General features: G+C 57.3%; 1 pseudogene; it reads right to left on the bottom strand.

Moving 5' to 3' along the window:
* Positions 1 to 5,008: 5,008 nt before the first annotated feature.
* LOC135975304 (fibrinogen-like protein 1-like protein) overlaps positions 5,009 to 16,198 on the bottom strand; it is a 35,485-nt pseudogene continuing 24,295 nt past the window's right edge.

Below are 16,198 nucleotides of genomic sequence, written 5' to 3'. Positions count from 1 at the left end.
GGGGACGGGGCTTCGGGCGGCGTGGTGCTTGGAGGGGGGGCAGGGGCTTCGGGGGGGGGGGGGGGCTTCAGGCAGCATGATGCTCGAAGGGGGCGGAGCTTCAGGCGGCGTGGTGCTCGGAGGGGAAGCGGGGGCTTCGGGCGGCGCTTGGGGGGTGGGGCTTCAGGCGCCGTGGTGCTTGGGGGTGGGGCTTCGGGCGGCGTGGTGCTCAGGGGCGGAGTCTTGGGGAGGTGGGGCCTGGCATGGTGCGGTGCTCGGAGGGGGGGCGGGGGCTTTGGACGGGGCGGCGCTCGGAGGGGAGGCGGGGGCTTCAGGCGGGGCGGTGCTTGGAGGGGGCGGGGCTTCGGATGGCGTGGTGCTGAGGGGGCAGGGATTTCGGCGGCGCTCGTGGGGGGGTATGGCGGGGCGGCACTCTTCTTTTTTGCCTGGGGCGGCAAAAAAGTTAGAGCTGGCCCTGCTCGCAGGAGTAAATCATCCCTAAGCCAGGCTCCTGCGGTGGCTTTGCTGTGCACTGGTTCAGGTTGTTGGAGTTGCTTTAGACACCAGCCAAGTGGTGTCTGACTCCTCCCCGCTGGGAGAAGTGAGCAGATCACATTGCGCCATTGAGAAATGTGACTGGTAAGTCACTAGCAGTTTCATTCAACCTCAGCGCTGCTGCAGCCCACATGAGTCTCTTAGATAAAGGCTCATTAGTGGGATGGTAAAAGCAAAGATAAGAGGTGACCTGAGTGGCTCAGGAGAGTGGTTACAGGATAAAGAACCTTTCCTGTCTGGTCCTTTGTGTGGAGGGCACAAAATGAATGGGGAACCAAGGGGCTGACTGAGCATAGCAGTGAGGGGAGGGGTCCCACTTTCAGACCAGCCCGTGTGCAAAGGGGGAACAGCATTCTGCACGCCATGGAGCCTGGCGAGCTGGGATTAGGGGAGGCCATAGGAAGGCAGTGACTATAGTCAGCGTGAGAGGAGAGGCAGCTCTGGGCGGGGCTACTGCAGAGGGGGATCATGGAAGTGTGGAATGGAGGGAAATGGGAGGTCCAGGTCAAGGAGAGCGATGGAGGAGATGGAATGGAGTGGCACAGGGCACAGGTGAAGCATAGGGTTTTACAGGGATCGCCTGGGTTGGGTAGATGCATAATGGTTCACCGAAGGATGACATGTGAGGTCAATACTGAGAGCCAGTGTCCCCCGCTTGGCATCATCACTGTGGGGTGTCTGTATGGATCATATTGCAGGAGGATGGTCATCAGGGATGGTCTAGACAGTATTTGGTCCTGCCATGCGGGCAGGGGACTGGACTCGATGACCTCTCGAGGTCCCTTCCAGTCCTATAATCTATGAATCTATGAATCTATGAATCTATGAGTTATGGATCTACACTGAAAATTACATTCTTAAAGCCTTGGAGTCAAGGCAGGTCACCAGGAGGTGACACACCTTGGAGCTGTACTTTCAGGTAGGCAGTAACAGACACCTATCTTCCTGGCTGGCCACTTGTGTATTGGATACGGTCTGCCTCACACTGTATGCCTGTTTGCACACTGAGAGATTGCTTAATCTACAAGTGAGGAAAGTTACAGAACTAAACAAGCAGCATGGGGGTGGCCTGTGTCTGAATAAAACCAAAGGATTGGTCCGGTATATCTTGAAGTACAGAGATACCCTGTCCTCTTGTCCCTGGGGGTGCAGTGTCCAGTCCCAGGCACCCTGCCTACAGACTGGGTGTGACAAAGTGGGAATGGTCTTAATGTTTTCTCTGAATACTGTGGGTGCCTCAGTTTCCCCTATGCATTTCTTAAGTATCTAGGTGATGGGATAAGGGTGTGATTGTTGCAGAGCCCGAGAGGGCAGGGGTGTGCAGGGGTCTCCACAGAGAATGGCCGACACCCTGTCTCCTGGCAACTGATGGCCTGGGCCCCTCCCCTGCAAGGTGCCAACTGAAGGTGTTGGAGAACAAAGAGATCAGGTGCCCTCCTGGCCCAGGAAAGAGACAAAGGCTGGAGGGTTTCAGTTTGGAGCTGGCTGGGGAAACGGAGGGAGGCCCAGCACCGGGGTCTGGGCTCCTTACCCCCAAGATGGACCTGACTGAGAGGTCCTGTTCTCTGTACCTACAAGCTCTGTTTTGGACTGTGTTCCTATCATCTAATAAACCGTCTGTTTTACTGGCTGGCTGAGAGTCCCGGTGAATTGCAGGAAGTGGGGGGTGCAGGGCCCTGACTCCCCCATTCTCCGTGACAACTGGGGCCTCCGGGTAACGCTGCAGTAGGAAGATGTCACGGGTTGCTGTTATTACTGTCTGAGTTGTGTTATCATTATCTGTCCTCCGGCTTTGGGTGGGTCCATGCTGCGGATTTGCTTGTGTCCCACAGTGTCTAATGGGGTTGGAATCCCGCAGGTTTGTTATCCTGGGGGAGCTCAGCGTCTGTGTGACCAGTGCCAGGGACACATGCGTGTGTGATCTCCTGGCCACATGGAGCCCACCCGGGCCGCCCTGTTCTGGGCACACCCTGGATCTGACTGTCAGCCGAGGGCCGAGCACTGGGCATATAACCAATGTTCTGACTTGACCCCAGCCTCATGGCCCGGCGATCCTGGCCTGTCCTCCCTCCCACCCCCCCGGGGACAGACACCCACAAAGATGGTTGGCCTGGAGGGGGTTTGGCTCCTGTAAGTTTTCAAGAGATGCTGGCAGGGCCGGACCCCAAACCACAGGCCAAGGGGCCACTGAGCACAATCACACGGTGACCACAGCCACAAGCTCCTCCCCATCCCTGCTGGATGAATGTCGGGTGAGACACAGAGACAGTGCTTGGGAGCCACAAACGCTCTGCCAGCTGGGCAAAGCTGGGAATGTGACGACAAGATAACACACCTACCTTCAGGTGCTTTGGGTGGAAGTTCCTGATTGCATGGGTGGGTCCCTTTAAGATGTTCAGGTTGTGTATTTCCAGGGTGAGAACTGGGGCTGACAGGGCCAGCAGGCCGGTGAGGAGCAGGAGACAAGGGCACCGGGCAGCTGCAAAAGGGAAGAGCCGGTGAGAAGCTGGGAACACAAACCCGCCCTTCAGGAGCCGCGACTCCCAGTTCCCTCTGCCAGGACAGTGCCCCCTGGAGCAGCCACCTAAGAGCACGCTCCGCTGCTCCGCGCTCACAGCAGCCCAGAGGGGAGGGGAGCTGGGGAGCCAGGCGGGGTGATTGGGAATGTGGGGGCAAGGTGGTGACCGGGGTAAGGGGAATTATGGGAGAGAAGAGCATTGGGGGAGGAGTGTCTGGAGGACTGGACCAGGGTTGTGGGGGAAGCTGTGGTTCTGGGGAGTCCCGTGCATGGTTGCTTGAAGCTGCAGTCTCTGTTCCCTGGCACAGCCCTATGGGAAGCCCTAGTTGCCTTGCTGTGGAGACAGTCACTGTTGCCCAGCCCAGATTCCCAGCTCAGGCCAATCCCACAGTCAGGCTCCCCCGTCCATCCCCCTACATACAGACATCCTCCCCACAGATTTCCAGAGCCCTGCTTAGCCCTGCCTGCCCCCACCCCTGCTCCGCCCATGGCCTGTCTCCCAGGGCCTAGCCCACGCCCCGTGCTGCCCAGCCAGCATCCCTGGCTCACTGTGGCTCTGCAGGGCGCAGTGGGATCAGCCAATGCTGCTGAAGAGGGAAGATGAACATGCCCCTTTTCTGTTGGCAGCTTGCATGTAACCTCACGGCCTGGGAATGGGACTGGCATCAGTGCCAGGTGCGGCTCAGGAACAAAGAACAGGGATTTCGCTGGCCAGACCACTGTCTAACGTCCCAGGTCCCCATCCCCCCGTGTGCTCTGAGGGGAGTGTGAGAAGCTGCCCGTGGCGACAAGCAGGGGCCGGCCAGGAGCCCCGGATTGGGAGGGAGCCGGGAGATTTCAAAGCATTTTCAAATGTTTCCTATGAAAGGATTGATCGGCACAAGCTGAATGATGGTGTCACACGGAGAAGCTCCACGGTGATGCCGAGGGAGGGGGCACTGATCCCCTCAGAGAACTGGGCCCCGCTGACTGCAGGGGCAGGACGGATGTAGAGATGAAGAGCCAGGCCCTGTGCCAGGTGGCATGGGAGCACCAGGGGCCTCTTTCCTCCCCTCCCCCTGTCTGTGCAGGAGTGGGGCAGGGTTCCTACCTTGGGCCCAGACAGCACTAGGGAAAGGGACCAGTCCTTGCACCAGGCCTGCGGGCCACCATAGGGGCACTGTCCTCCACCAAGGGGTGCGGCCAGACTCCTAACTAACTAGTGTGCAAGCTGCCTTGGGACCATGTGCTAGCTGGGGAAACAGGCTGCATCTTACCACACAAGCAGTGGGATGCATTCAGCCCAGTGGTCTGGGGCCTCCCCACCTGGTCCCTGCTGGGACATGGCTCCAGCCAGCAGGGTCCTACCCCACGAAGATGCCCTCGGACCCAGCACCTGGGCACCATTCTTTAATTGAAATGAAGTGCTGCAGAATCCAGGGACCTGGCCGCAGCATTTAGGCCCAGCGTGATACCCCATAGATGGGGGCTGCCACAGGATGCCCTGGTATGAGGCAAGCACTGCGCTCCTGCTCCAGGGGTCTGCACGTGGCCAGGCAGAGCTGCGGGCAGAGCCTTCAGTCTCAGGCGAGGAGCGGCTCCGCCTGCAGTGGGAGTGGGATGGACGCTGCCTCTGCCCTACACGCTCTCTGGATGTGGTCCGGAGGGCAGGGGGCCCAAGGACTCCCCTCTCCCAGCACTAAGGGCCCAAGTCTCTCCTCCCGCTCACGTCTCCTCTTTCTCCTCCCCCAGAAAATCCCTCTGGCCCCAGTCTCTCCTCCCCCCGACCCCAAACGGAAGGGCTGGTGGCCTGGAGATTTACTCTGGCAGGGAGCAAAGGGCCCATCCCAGCAGCCCCGCATGCCCTGCCTGTGAATCTGGTAACGCCAGGCATGTTCTCCAGCAGCGTGGTGCCCATGGGAGCACCCGGACAGAGAGTGACAGCAGGGCACAGAGTTACCAGCTGCAGACCTCACTGCTTAGAAGAGTGTGTTTATTCCAAAGCCTGGATCCCGAGGCAGGGCCATGCAGAGGGTGTTTGAGAAGCTCCCGCCAGGCTTGGGATTTCACCTTTCCAGTGACCTCTAGGCCTACTCATCGCATCGCCGAGCTAAAATGACGCGGAAGAGTCACTCCAGCCGAACGCTGGTGCACGGGAGTCAGGCCAGCGCAGAAAGGCCCAGGGGAGAAAAGCTCGGAAAGTCTGCAGGGAGGGAGAGGAGAAGGAAAGTGGCCCCGTTTCCTGGGTAACCCTGATACTTCCCCCAGCAAGGCCTGTGAGAGCGGGCGGGAGGTTTGGCCATGACACACTCTGACCCTTTTCCCTCCCTTCGTGGAGCAGGGGTTGGCCTCACTGCAGACAGGAGGGTGGGGAAGGGGTGACTAACAGTAGGACGCTGGTTTGATGAGGATGGCGGAGGCTTGGCAGTTCCCACTACAGAAACTACCCCAAGTGATGCTCCCTTTGACGTTCAGTCGAACAGAATGACAAGCCGAGTACCACCAGCCCCCATCATAGCTAGACGCACAGTTCCCACCGTAAGTGTCCTGATCCAGGTCTTTAGTGGAGAACTTCATGTTGTCGTGCACGGTGGTAGGATTGTTTGGGGCCATGGCGTCCCCTGCAGTCCCAGTGTAAGAGCCCAGCCTCAGCCTGTAGCCTTTGGACTCGTCTTCCAGACCGAAGAGGTTGTAGTCTGCGTATTTCATGGTGCCGGGTGAATCGTGGATGACAAACCTGACCTGGTAGACCTTCTGCTTGGCGATCCGATAGATGTACTCCGTCCCCAGCCAGTAGTCATCCTGCACGTTGCCAAAGCTGTACTTGTAGGTGCTCCAGGACTCAGCCCAGGTGATCTGTGTGTCGTGCCGGTTCCGCTGGAGGACCATCCAGCCCTCGCTGGTGCTGTTCAAGTCACAGTAAACGACAATCTGGTGGAATCCTGTGGGCTGGATGACTGACCCTGTTCCAGGTTATCTCGCTGCAGTCCTTGGGCCAGACTGTGCACAAGAGAGAGATCGCTTTCACTAAACCACGTGGAACAGAACCCTGCTCAGCTCTTCCCACCCTGGGTGAGTGAGAAAGGGCCCCTCCGGTGTGCCACAGACAGCAGTGTCTGCACTGACACCCCGCATGCTTTGCCAGCCCATTGTCAAAGAGGCTTCAACAATGGATGCAGACACTGAGCCTGAACCTGCTGGCACAGCCCTGGCATTAGGTCCTGTCACCCACTCCTGGGCAGTTTATTCTCTAACTAGCTACTTTGCACGTGCACACGTAGGTTTCCCAGAAGACAAACAGGCCCCTGTTCATACTCTGCAGGGGTTTTCGGGGAGGTGTTTAACACGGCAGACACGATGCGTGGGACACTGCGAGCTAACAGCACCGTGTGTCCTGTGGGGTGACTGTATCTTACAGCAGCGGGTTCTGCACCCCCTCAGCTCTCAGCAAACTCCTGTGCCAAGGGCTCTGCAACAGAGCGTGTGTGCTGAGGCCACCGATACCAGCTGCCAGGGAAAGGAGGAGTCTGTGGAGTCAAAGGATCTTGCCACTCATCCCAAATTTTGGCTGCAAACTCCCCACACCTGCAGTAGTGAGGGACACGGCCCAGTGGGTCACAGCCCTGGGTCCTGGATCCCACACAGTCAGTGGTGCCACTTTCCCTGCAGAAAGATCATGACCCAAAGCTTCTCCTCTGCAGGACACGTTACAGTCTGTGTGTATCAAGCCCTTTCCCCCACACCCTCCCACCCTCTGTCATCAGAGTTCCTGCTCCCAGGGGCCTGTATAATCCCTGGGGATTCCCCTCTGGCCCGGTCAGACAATGCATCCCAATGCCTTGTTCTGCCCTGCAGGGAGAAGCTGTGTGAATAACTCTTGTTGTTCTTCATATCCGAGGGGTAGCCGTGTTAGTCTGAATCTGTAAAAAGCAACAGAGGGTCCTGTGGCACCTTTAAGACTAACAGAAGTATTGGAGCATAAGCTTTCGTGGGTGAATGCCTTGCGTCTGATGAAGTGGGCATTCACCCACGAAAGCTTATGCTCCAATACTTCTGTTAGTCTTAAAGGTGCCACAGGACTCTCTGTTCCTTCTTGTTGTTCTTGCATCTCATTTCTGCAGGGCGTGGATAGGTGAAGCGTGGGATACTCTTACCGTGGGCCTCTGGTAACTGCGGATCACTGGCTCGGCTGTGCCGCAGGCTCCCTTTCCCCTGATCTGTAGGGACAGGAATTGGGAGAGCCGCGTGACATGAGGGGTTGGCAGAGACTGTCTCCCAAGCACCAGAGAGTGTTAGCAGTGCATTCGCCTCCCCTTCTCCGTGTCCCTGAAACCCTCATCCAGGACAAACCGTTCTTCTGCCCACACTTCTGCAAACCCCCCTCACTGCTCTACCTGGATTCCGTCTGCTCCCCTCCAGTCTGGCCCAAATGCAGCCACCAAACTCACCGCCCGCTCCCGTGGCTCTGCCCACACCACCTTGTGCCTTCCAGTCCCTTCCCTGGCTCTGCAGCTCCTCCTGCAGAAGCTTCCAGCCCCCGCGCCTCCCCTTGAGCTCTGCACAGCCCTGCCCTGCCTAGCTCGAGCTCTGTGTTAATTCTGCACCAGTCGCCCTGCTGCCTGCGCACCCCCATCTCATCCCGTCTGCCCCTGCCTGGCTCGGGCCCGGGCTGCACCAGTTCACTCCTCCACGCCCCCTCTGCTGCCCAAGGCAACCAGCACCTCCTGGCTTTGTCCCATGCTGCTCCCTGCACTGCAATGAGCCAGCCCCTGTGCCCCCCCGAACCTTCCTCCCTCCCTCAAATCGCCAAAGAGCTCAGCGTGGTTTGAATAGAGAGCTACGGTTGGATTGTAATTTCTCCCAGTGGCTTCAGGCCTCCATAATCCCCAGGCAGCCAGTGAGTGACGTCCTGGGGCCCCAGGGCTGGCAGGGACCCCTAGGGCCAGAGGGGAGGGCTATAGAAGCAGACACATGACACACCTGCCTTCAGGTGCTTTGGGTGGATGTTCCTGATTGCATGGGTGGGTCCCTTTAAGATGTTCAGGTTGTGTATTTCCAGGGTGAGAACTGGGGCTGACAGGGCCAGCAGGCCGGTGAGGAGCAGGAGACGAGGGCACCGGGCAGCTGCAAAAGGGAAGAGCCGGTGAGAAGCTGGGAACACAAACCCGCCCTTCAGGAGCCGCGACTCCCAGTTCCCTGTGCCCGGGAACGGCACAACCGAGAGCTGGGACTGCTGGACCCTCCCGCCTCGCCCAGCACAGCCTGGCACTGCTGTTGATCGGTTATTAATGAGCTCCGTTTCACGTGTGTGGGTCCCCGCCACTTCCTGGGGGTGTGCTAGGGTGACCAGATGTCCTGATTTTATAGGGACAGTCCCGATTTTTGGGTCTTTTTCTTATAGGATCCTATTACCCCCCACCCCGTCCCGATTTTTCACACTTGCTGTCTGGTCACCCTAGTGGTGTGCACATGTGTGGGTCCCAGCTGCTCCCTGCCCCCCTCATTGAAGCAGGTGTGCAGGGTTACTGCCCTGGGAACTGCAGGGCAGGGGCTCACTGGAGGTAGGGTCTGGCTGCAGGAAGGACAAGGGGTGCGGGGCTGGCTGGAGACAGGGGTGTGTGGGGCGGGCTGGCTGGCTTCAGGCAGGGCTGCAGGGGGGTGCAGCGGGGATTGGCAGGGCTGGAGACAGAGGAGTGTGGGACTAGCTGGCTTCAGGCAGGGGGGTGCCGCAGGGGTTGGCTGCAGGAGGTGCGGGGCTTGATGCAGGCAGGGCACGGGGTGCGGTGCTGGTGTGGGTAGGGGGGTGCAGGGCTGGTGCGGGCAGGGGTGTGTGTGGGGCTGGCTGGCTTTGGGCAGGGTCGCAGGGGGGTGCGGCAGGGGCTGGCTGGAGACAGGGCAGGGGGGTGCGGCAGGAGCTGGCTGTGGGCAGGGGGTGCAGGACTGGCTGCAGGCAGGGCAGGGGGGCGGGGCTGGAGGTAGGGCAGGGGTGCAGCAGGGGCTGGCTGCGGACAGGGGGTGCAGGGCTGGCTGGAGACGGGGCTGGCTGCGGGCAGGGCAGGGGGTGCGGGGCTGGTGCGGGGACGGGGTGCAGCAGAGGCAGCTGGAGCCCCAGCCCTTTAAATAGCCCCCGAGTCCCCCGCTATCCCAGGGCTCTGGTGGCTATTTAAAGGGCCCAGGGCTCCCCTGCTTCTACTGCCCCGGCCCTTTAAATAGCCGTGGGAGCCCTGGGGAAGCAGCGGAGCTCCAGTGGCTATTTAAAGGGCCGGGGCGGTAGAGGCAGCGGGAGCCCCGGACTTTTTAAATAGCCCCCAGAGCCCCGCAGCCCTACCCCAGGGCTCCAGCAGTGGGGGTCTGGTAGCAATTTAAAGGGCCTGGGGCTCCGGCCCCTGCTGGGAGCCCTAGGTCCTTTAAATTGCCCCCTGGGGAAGCCGGGCCACCCTGGTACAGCGCACCGGCTCTTGCCGGTACACCATACCGGGGCTTGGGCCCGATTCAGGGGAATTGGTTGAATTGGCCTAAAGCCGGCCCTGGTGGGGGTATTGCCACAGAGCCGCAGTGAGGGGAACCCTGAGGTGTGGGGGCTGGGTGGGTACTGGGAGTTCCTCCTGAAGGGACGGGGGTTGGCCAAGGTCACTCAGCCCCGGGGTGTGGGAGGGGGACTGGCTGAGGGCACTCAGAGCCCCAGGAAGTCGGGGGGGGCTGAGGGGAGGGACTGGCCAGGGGCACTCAAAGCTCGGGGGAGGGGCTGTCCGGGGGGGGCACTCACAGCCCCAGGAGGTGGGTGGGGGAGGGGCACACAGGATTTCAGGAATTCCCTGGCAGTGAAGAGCTGCTGGCGGCAGGGAGGAGCCAGCCGTGACAATCCCTACTTGGGATCCCTGGCTGGGCTAGTGGCTATGGGGGCCCGTGGCCAAGCTGCAGCGGAAGGTGACCTGAAGGAAATGCCTCGGCCTCGGCCTCCGGCTAGGAAGGGCCTGGGCCAGACAATGACCCACCGCGCAGTGTCCCAGCTCCCTGCCCCACACCTGCGGGGCACGGCCCCTCCTCTGTAGGGAGGTTGGCATGTACCTTAGTGCTGCTTCCTCCATCCCCAAAGACCTCTCCCAGCCAGTCTCTGGCAACCCCTGCCATTCAGTACGCACATTACCCTGCTGTGACATACCGGGGGGGGAAACCCCTCAGGGATGGGGGGGCTGTCACACAGCTGAGCAATTTAACCCGGCTGGGCCGGGGTGACTGTCTCCCTGGAGCTGGGGTCTCAGCCCAGGTGTCTCTCTGCCCTTCCCCCCAGTCGCCCCCGGGCGAGGTGGGAGCGCCCCACGTTGCGTTCCAGCCCCACATTCGCACCCACAAGTGCTGGTGGGTTCCAATCCCAGCTGAACACGCCCACCCAGACCTAGTGCGGAGCAGAAGGGCCCAGCGCTGCCCCACAGACCCTCTGGCTCTCCGAGCCCGCTCTTACCCATCACTGCAGCACGTCTGGCCCAGGCTGAACGCTGCTGCTCTGTGCAGAGAGCCTGGCACTTCTCACTCCTGCCATACGAGGGGCAGGTGCTGCTACCGACTGCTCCCCCTAACTCCCGCCCTGCTGCGCTCTGGGGATGCTGCCCTGCTGTGGAGCTCTCAGGGGTCTTGAACTGGAATTTGTTTGGAGAGAAACTGCTAAGAAGCCTTATCAGCCCCGAGCAGAGAGTACCTGGGAGCCTGCCTGGGTCGGGCGGGTCTGGTACAGCCTCCCCCCAGATAAGGCTCTTCCCTGGACCTGCCACTCATTGGAATCTAGAACCATTCTCTCCGAGGTAACACCCGGGGCAGCCAGGGCAGGGCAGGGCACGGCCTGCTGCCCGGGAGCGTTAGGGCTTTCAGGAGTCAGAGGTGTCAGCGGAGCAGGTTGTACGTTAAAGCAGCGAAGGCAGTTGGGGGGGGCAGAGGAATTGGGTGCTTTGCCATTGCACTTGATCAGCTCAATTTGAAAATTCTTTCAAAGGAAATCCAGATGTATACATCTGACTGCGGTACATGTACACACATACACACGCACACTCACGTGCACACACTCATGTGCACATACACGTACACACATACATACACACATGTACGCATACACATATATACAGACGTACACATACACGCACACACGCTGTCCCTGGAGCGCCCCAGGATGCGACTGACGGGGTGGCTGGCTATTATGGAGGCACAAAGGGGTTGGGAGAAAATAATCAAGAAGAACTTTTGCTGAAAATGCAAACCTAAGCTGGAAATCTGTGCAGGGCTGGGCTCAGCGAAAATGATCTTTTGAGCTGCTCTTTTTAACTGTGGTCCTGTACTTCCTGGTTTGCGTCGGACCCAGGCAGGAGACTGGGCTGCTGTCAGCTGTAGAAGCCATTGGAATGAGCCAGGTTGGAATGAGCCAGGCCCTCAGAGCCTTCTGCCACCAATCGCCCCAGCAGTCACTGATCCACACCAAACCACGTCCTTCCAGTCAGGCAGTTTCATATGCACACGTCAGACCCTTGGTTTGCCACTCAGACACCACGGTGATGGGCACAGTAAGGACTGAGAGATGCTAAACAGGCAGACAGACAAGGAAATAGTGGCCCTGCCTACAGGTGTGTGTGTGGTGCAAACGGATGAACACCAGTTGCTGGCTGAAGGCACAACCTGAATTCCCGCATCTCCTGTCTGTCAGCTATCGTTCGCTTGGCAGCCTGAGCTCCGATTTCTAACGCAGCGTTTTGCTCTGACCTATTGTGGTTCTCATGTCCAGGGGTGCCTTGGCCCCTGGTATCAGGAGCGGTGCTAAGGAGGCTGCTTTTCAAAGGTCCTTAAGTAGAGTTGCCAACTTTCTACTTGCACAAAACCAAACACCCTTGACCCAACCCCTTTCATGCCCCTTCCCCAAGGCCCCACCCCCACTCACTCCAGCCCAGCCCACCTCCCTCAGTCGCTCGCTCTCACACCCTCACTCACTTTCACTGGGCTGGAGCTGGGGGTTGGAGTGCAGGGAGGGGTGAGGGCTCCGGTGGGGATGCGGGCTCTGGGATTGGGCTGGAGATTAGGGATTAGGGTACAGGAGGGGGTTCCGACCTGGGGCAGGGGGTTGGGGTGCCGGGTGTGAGGTCTGGGAGGGAATTTGGGTGTGGGAGGGGGTTCCGACCTGGGGTAGGGTTTCTGGGTGCGAGCTCTGGCCAGGCGGCGCTTACCTCAGCCGGCTCCTGGTCATAGAATCATAGAATCATAGAATATCAGAGTTGGAAGGGACCTCAAGAGGTCATCTAGTCCAACCCCCTGCTCAAAGCAGGACCAATTCCCAGCTAAATCATCCCAGCCAGGGCTTTGTCAAGCCGGGCCTTAAAAACCTCCAAGGAAGGAGACTCCACCACCTCCCTAGGTAACGCATTCCAGTGTTTCACCACCCTCCTAGTGAAATAGTTTTTCCTGATATCCAACTTGGACCTCCCCCACTGCAACTTGAGACCATTGCTCCTTGTTCTGTCATCTCTCACCACTGAGAACAGCCGAGCTCCATCCTCTTTGGAACCCCCCTTCAGGTAGTTGAAGGCTGCTATCAAATCCCCCCTCATTCTTCTCTTCTGGAGACTAAACAATCCCAGTTCCCTCAGCCTCTCCTCATAAGTTATGTGCTCCAGACCCCTAATCATTTTTGTTGCCCTCCGCTGGACTCTTTCCAATTTTTCCACATCCTTCTTGTAGTGTGGGGCCCAAAACTGGACACAGTATTCCAGATGAGGCCTCACCAATGTCGAATAAAGGGGAATGATCACGTTCCTTGATCTGCTGGCAATGCCCCTACTTATACAGCCCAAAATGCCGTTAGCCTTCTTGGCAACAAGAGCACACTGTTGACTCATATCCAGTTTCTCGTCCACTGTGACCCCTAGGTCCTTTTCTGCAGAACTGCTACCTAGCCATTCAGACCCTAGTCTGTAGCAGTGCATGGGATTCTTCCGTCCTAAGTGCAGGACTCTGCACTTGTCCTTGTTGAACCTCATCAGGTTTTTTTTGGCCCAATGCTCTAATTTGTCTAGGTCCCTCTGTATCCGATCCCTACCCTCTAGTGTATCTACCACGCCTCCTAGTTTAGTGTCATCTGCAAACTTGCTGAGAGTGCAGTCCACACCATCCTCCAGATCATTAATAAAGATATTAAACAAAACTGGCCCCAGGACTGACCCTTGGGGCACTCCGCTTGAAACCGGCTGCCAACTAGACATGGAGCCATTGATCACTACCCGTTGAGCCCGACGATCTAGCCAGCTTTCTATCCACCTTACAGTCCATTCATCCAGCCCATACTTCTTTAACTTGGCGGCAAGAATACTGTGGGAGACCGTATCAAAAGCTTTGCTAAAGTCAAGGAATAACACATCCACTGCTTTCCCCTCATCCACAGAGCCAGTTATCTCATCATAGAAGGCAATTAGGTTAGTCAGGCACGACTTCCCCTTCGTGAATCCATGCTGACTGTTCCTGATCACTTTCCTCTCCTCTAAATGTTTCATAATTGATTCCTTGAGGACCTGCTCCATGATTTTTCCAGGGACTGAGGTGAGGCTGACTGGCCTGTAGTTCCCCGGATCCTCCTTCTCCCCTTTTTTAAAGATGGGCACTACATTAGCCTTTTTCCAGTCATCCGGGACCTCCCCCGATCGCCATGAGTTTTCAAAAATAATGGCCAATGGCTCTGCAATCTCACCCGCCAACTCCTTTAGCACCCTCGGATGCAGCGCATCCGGCCCCATGGACTTGTGCACGTCCAGTTTTTCTAAATAGTCCCGAACCACTTCTTTCTCCACAGAGGGCTGGTCACCTCCTCCCCATACTGTGCTGCCCAGTGCAGTAGTCTGAGAGCTCACCTTGTGCGTGAAGACAGAGGCAAAAAAATCATTGAGTACATTAGCTTTTTCCACATCCTAGGTCACTAGGTTGCCTCCCTCATTCAGTAAGGGGCCCACACTTTCCTTGACTTTCTTCTTCTTGCTAACATACCTGAAGAAACCCTTCTTGTTACTCTTAACATCTCTTGCTATCTGCAACTCCAAGTGTGATTTGGCCTTCCTGATTTCACTCCTGCATGCCTGAGCAATATTTTTATACTCCTCCCTGGTCATTTGTCCAATCTTCCACTTCTTGTAAGCTTCTTTTTTGCGTTTAAGATCAGCAAGGATTTCACTGTTTAGCCAAGCTGGTCGCCTGCCATATTTACTATTCTTTCTACGCATCGGGATGGTTTGTTCCTGCAACCTCAATAAGGATTCTTTAAAATACAGCCAGCTCTCCTGGACCCCTTTGCCCTTCATGTTATTCTCCCAGGGGATCCTGCCCATCTGTTCCCTGAGGGAGTCAAAGTCTGCTTTTCTGAAGTCCAGGGTCCGTATTCTGCTGATCTCCTTTCTTCCTTGTGTCAGGATCCTGAACTCGACCATCTCATGGTCACTGCCTCCCAGGTTCCCATCCACTTTTGCTTCCCCTACTAATTCTTCCCTGTTTGTGAGCAGCAGATCAAGAAAAGCTCTGCCCCTAGTTGATTCCTCCAGCACTTGCTCCAGGAAATTGTCCCCTACACTTTCCAAAAATTTCCTAGATTGTCTGTGCACCGCTGTATTGCTCTCCCAGCAGATATCAGGGTGATTAAAGTCTCCCATGAGAACCAGGGCCTGCGATCTAGCAACTTCTACTAGTTGCCAGAAGAAAGCCTCGTCCACCTCATCCCCCTGGTCTGGTGGTCTATAGGAGACTCCAACCACGACATCACCCTTGTTGCTCACACTTCTCAACTTTATCCAGAGACTCTCAGGTTTTTCTGCAGTTTCATACCGGAGCTCTGAGCAGTCATACTCCTCTCTTACATACAACGCAACTCCCCCACCTTTTCTGCCCTGCCTGTCCTTCCTGAACAGTTTATATCCATCCATGACAGTACTCCAGTCATGTGAGTTATCCCACCAAGTCTCTGTTATTCCAATCACATCATAGTTTCCTGACTGTGCCAGGACTTCCAGTTCTCCCTGCTTGTTTCCCAGGTTTCTTGCATTTGTGTATAGGCACTTAAGATAACTCATTGATGTCCCTCTTTCTCAGCATGAGACAGGAGTCCTCCCCCCTTGCGCTCTCCTGTTTGTGCTTCCTCCCAGGATCCCATTTCCCCACTTACCTCAGGGCTTTGGTCTCCTTCCCCCGGTGAACCTAGTTTAAAGCCCTCCTCACTAGGTTAGCCAGCCTGCTGGCGAAGATGCTCTTCCCTCTCTTCGTTAGGTGGAGCCCGTCTCTGCCTAGCACTCCTCCTTCTTGGAACACCATCCCATGGTCGAAGAATCCAAAGCCTTCTCTCCGACACCACCTGCGTAGCCACTCGTTGACTTCCACGATTCGACGGTCTCTACCCCGGCCTTTTCCTTGCTCAGGGAGGATGGACGAGAACACCACTTGCGCCTCAAACTCCTTTATCCTTCTTCCCAGAGCCACGTAGTCTGCAGTGATCCGCTCAAGGTCATTCTTGGCAGTATCATTGGTGCCCACGTGGAGAAGCAGGAAGGGGTAGCGATCCGAGGGCTTGATGAGTCTCGGCAGTCTCTCCGTCAAATCGTGTATCCTAGCTCCTGGCAAGCAGCAGACCTCTCGGTTTTCCCGGTCAGGGCGGCAGATAGATGACTCAGTCCCCCTGAGGAGGGAGTCTCCGACCACCACCACCCTCCTCCTCCTCTTGGGAGTGGTGGTCGTGGAACCCCCATCCCTGGGACAGTGCATCTTTTGCCTTCCAATCGGTAGAGTCTCCTTCTGCTCCCTTCCCTCAGATGGGTCATCTAGTCCACTCTCCGCATTAGTACCTGTAGAGAGAACATGGAAACGATTGCTCACCTGTATCTCCATTGCTGGTGCATGGACGCTCCTCTTTCTCCTTCTGGAGGTCACATGCTGCCAAACCTCCTCACAATCCTTCTGTCCCTGCTGCGCCTGCTCTGAATCTTCAGAACATTGTGGCCGTAGAAGCATCTCCTGACGTCTGTCCAGGAAATCTTCATTTTCCCTTATGCAACGCAGAGTCGATACTCGTTTCTCCAGGCCTCGAACCTTCTCTTCCAATATGGAGACCAGCTTGCACTTTGTACAGACAAACTCGTTTCTGTCCTGTGGAAGAAAGACAAA

The sequence above is a fragment of the Chrysemys picta genome, chromosome 13 (assembly GCF_011386835.1).
Source record: "Chrysemys picta bellii isolate R12L10 chromosome 13, ASM1138683v2, whole genome shotgun sequence".
Classification (NCBI taxonomy): Eukaryota; Metazoa; Chordata; order Testudines; family Emydidae; genus Chrysemys; species Chrysemys picta.
This window is presented reverse-complemented; position numbering and strand designations above follow the sequence as displayed.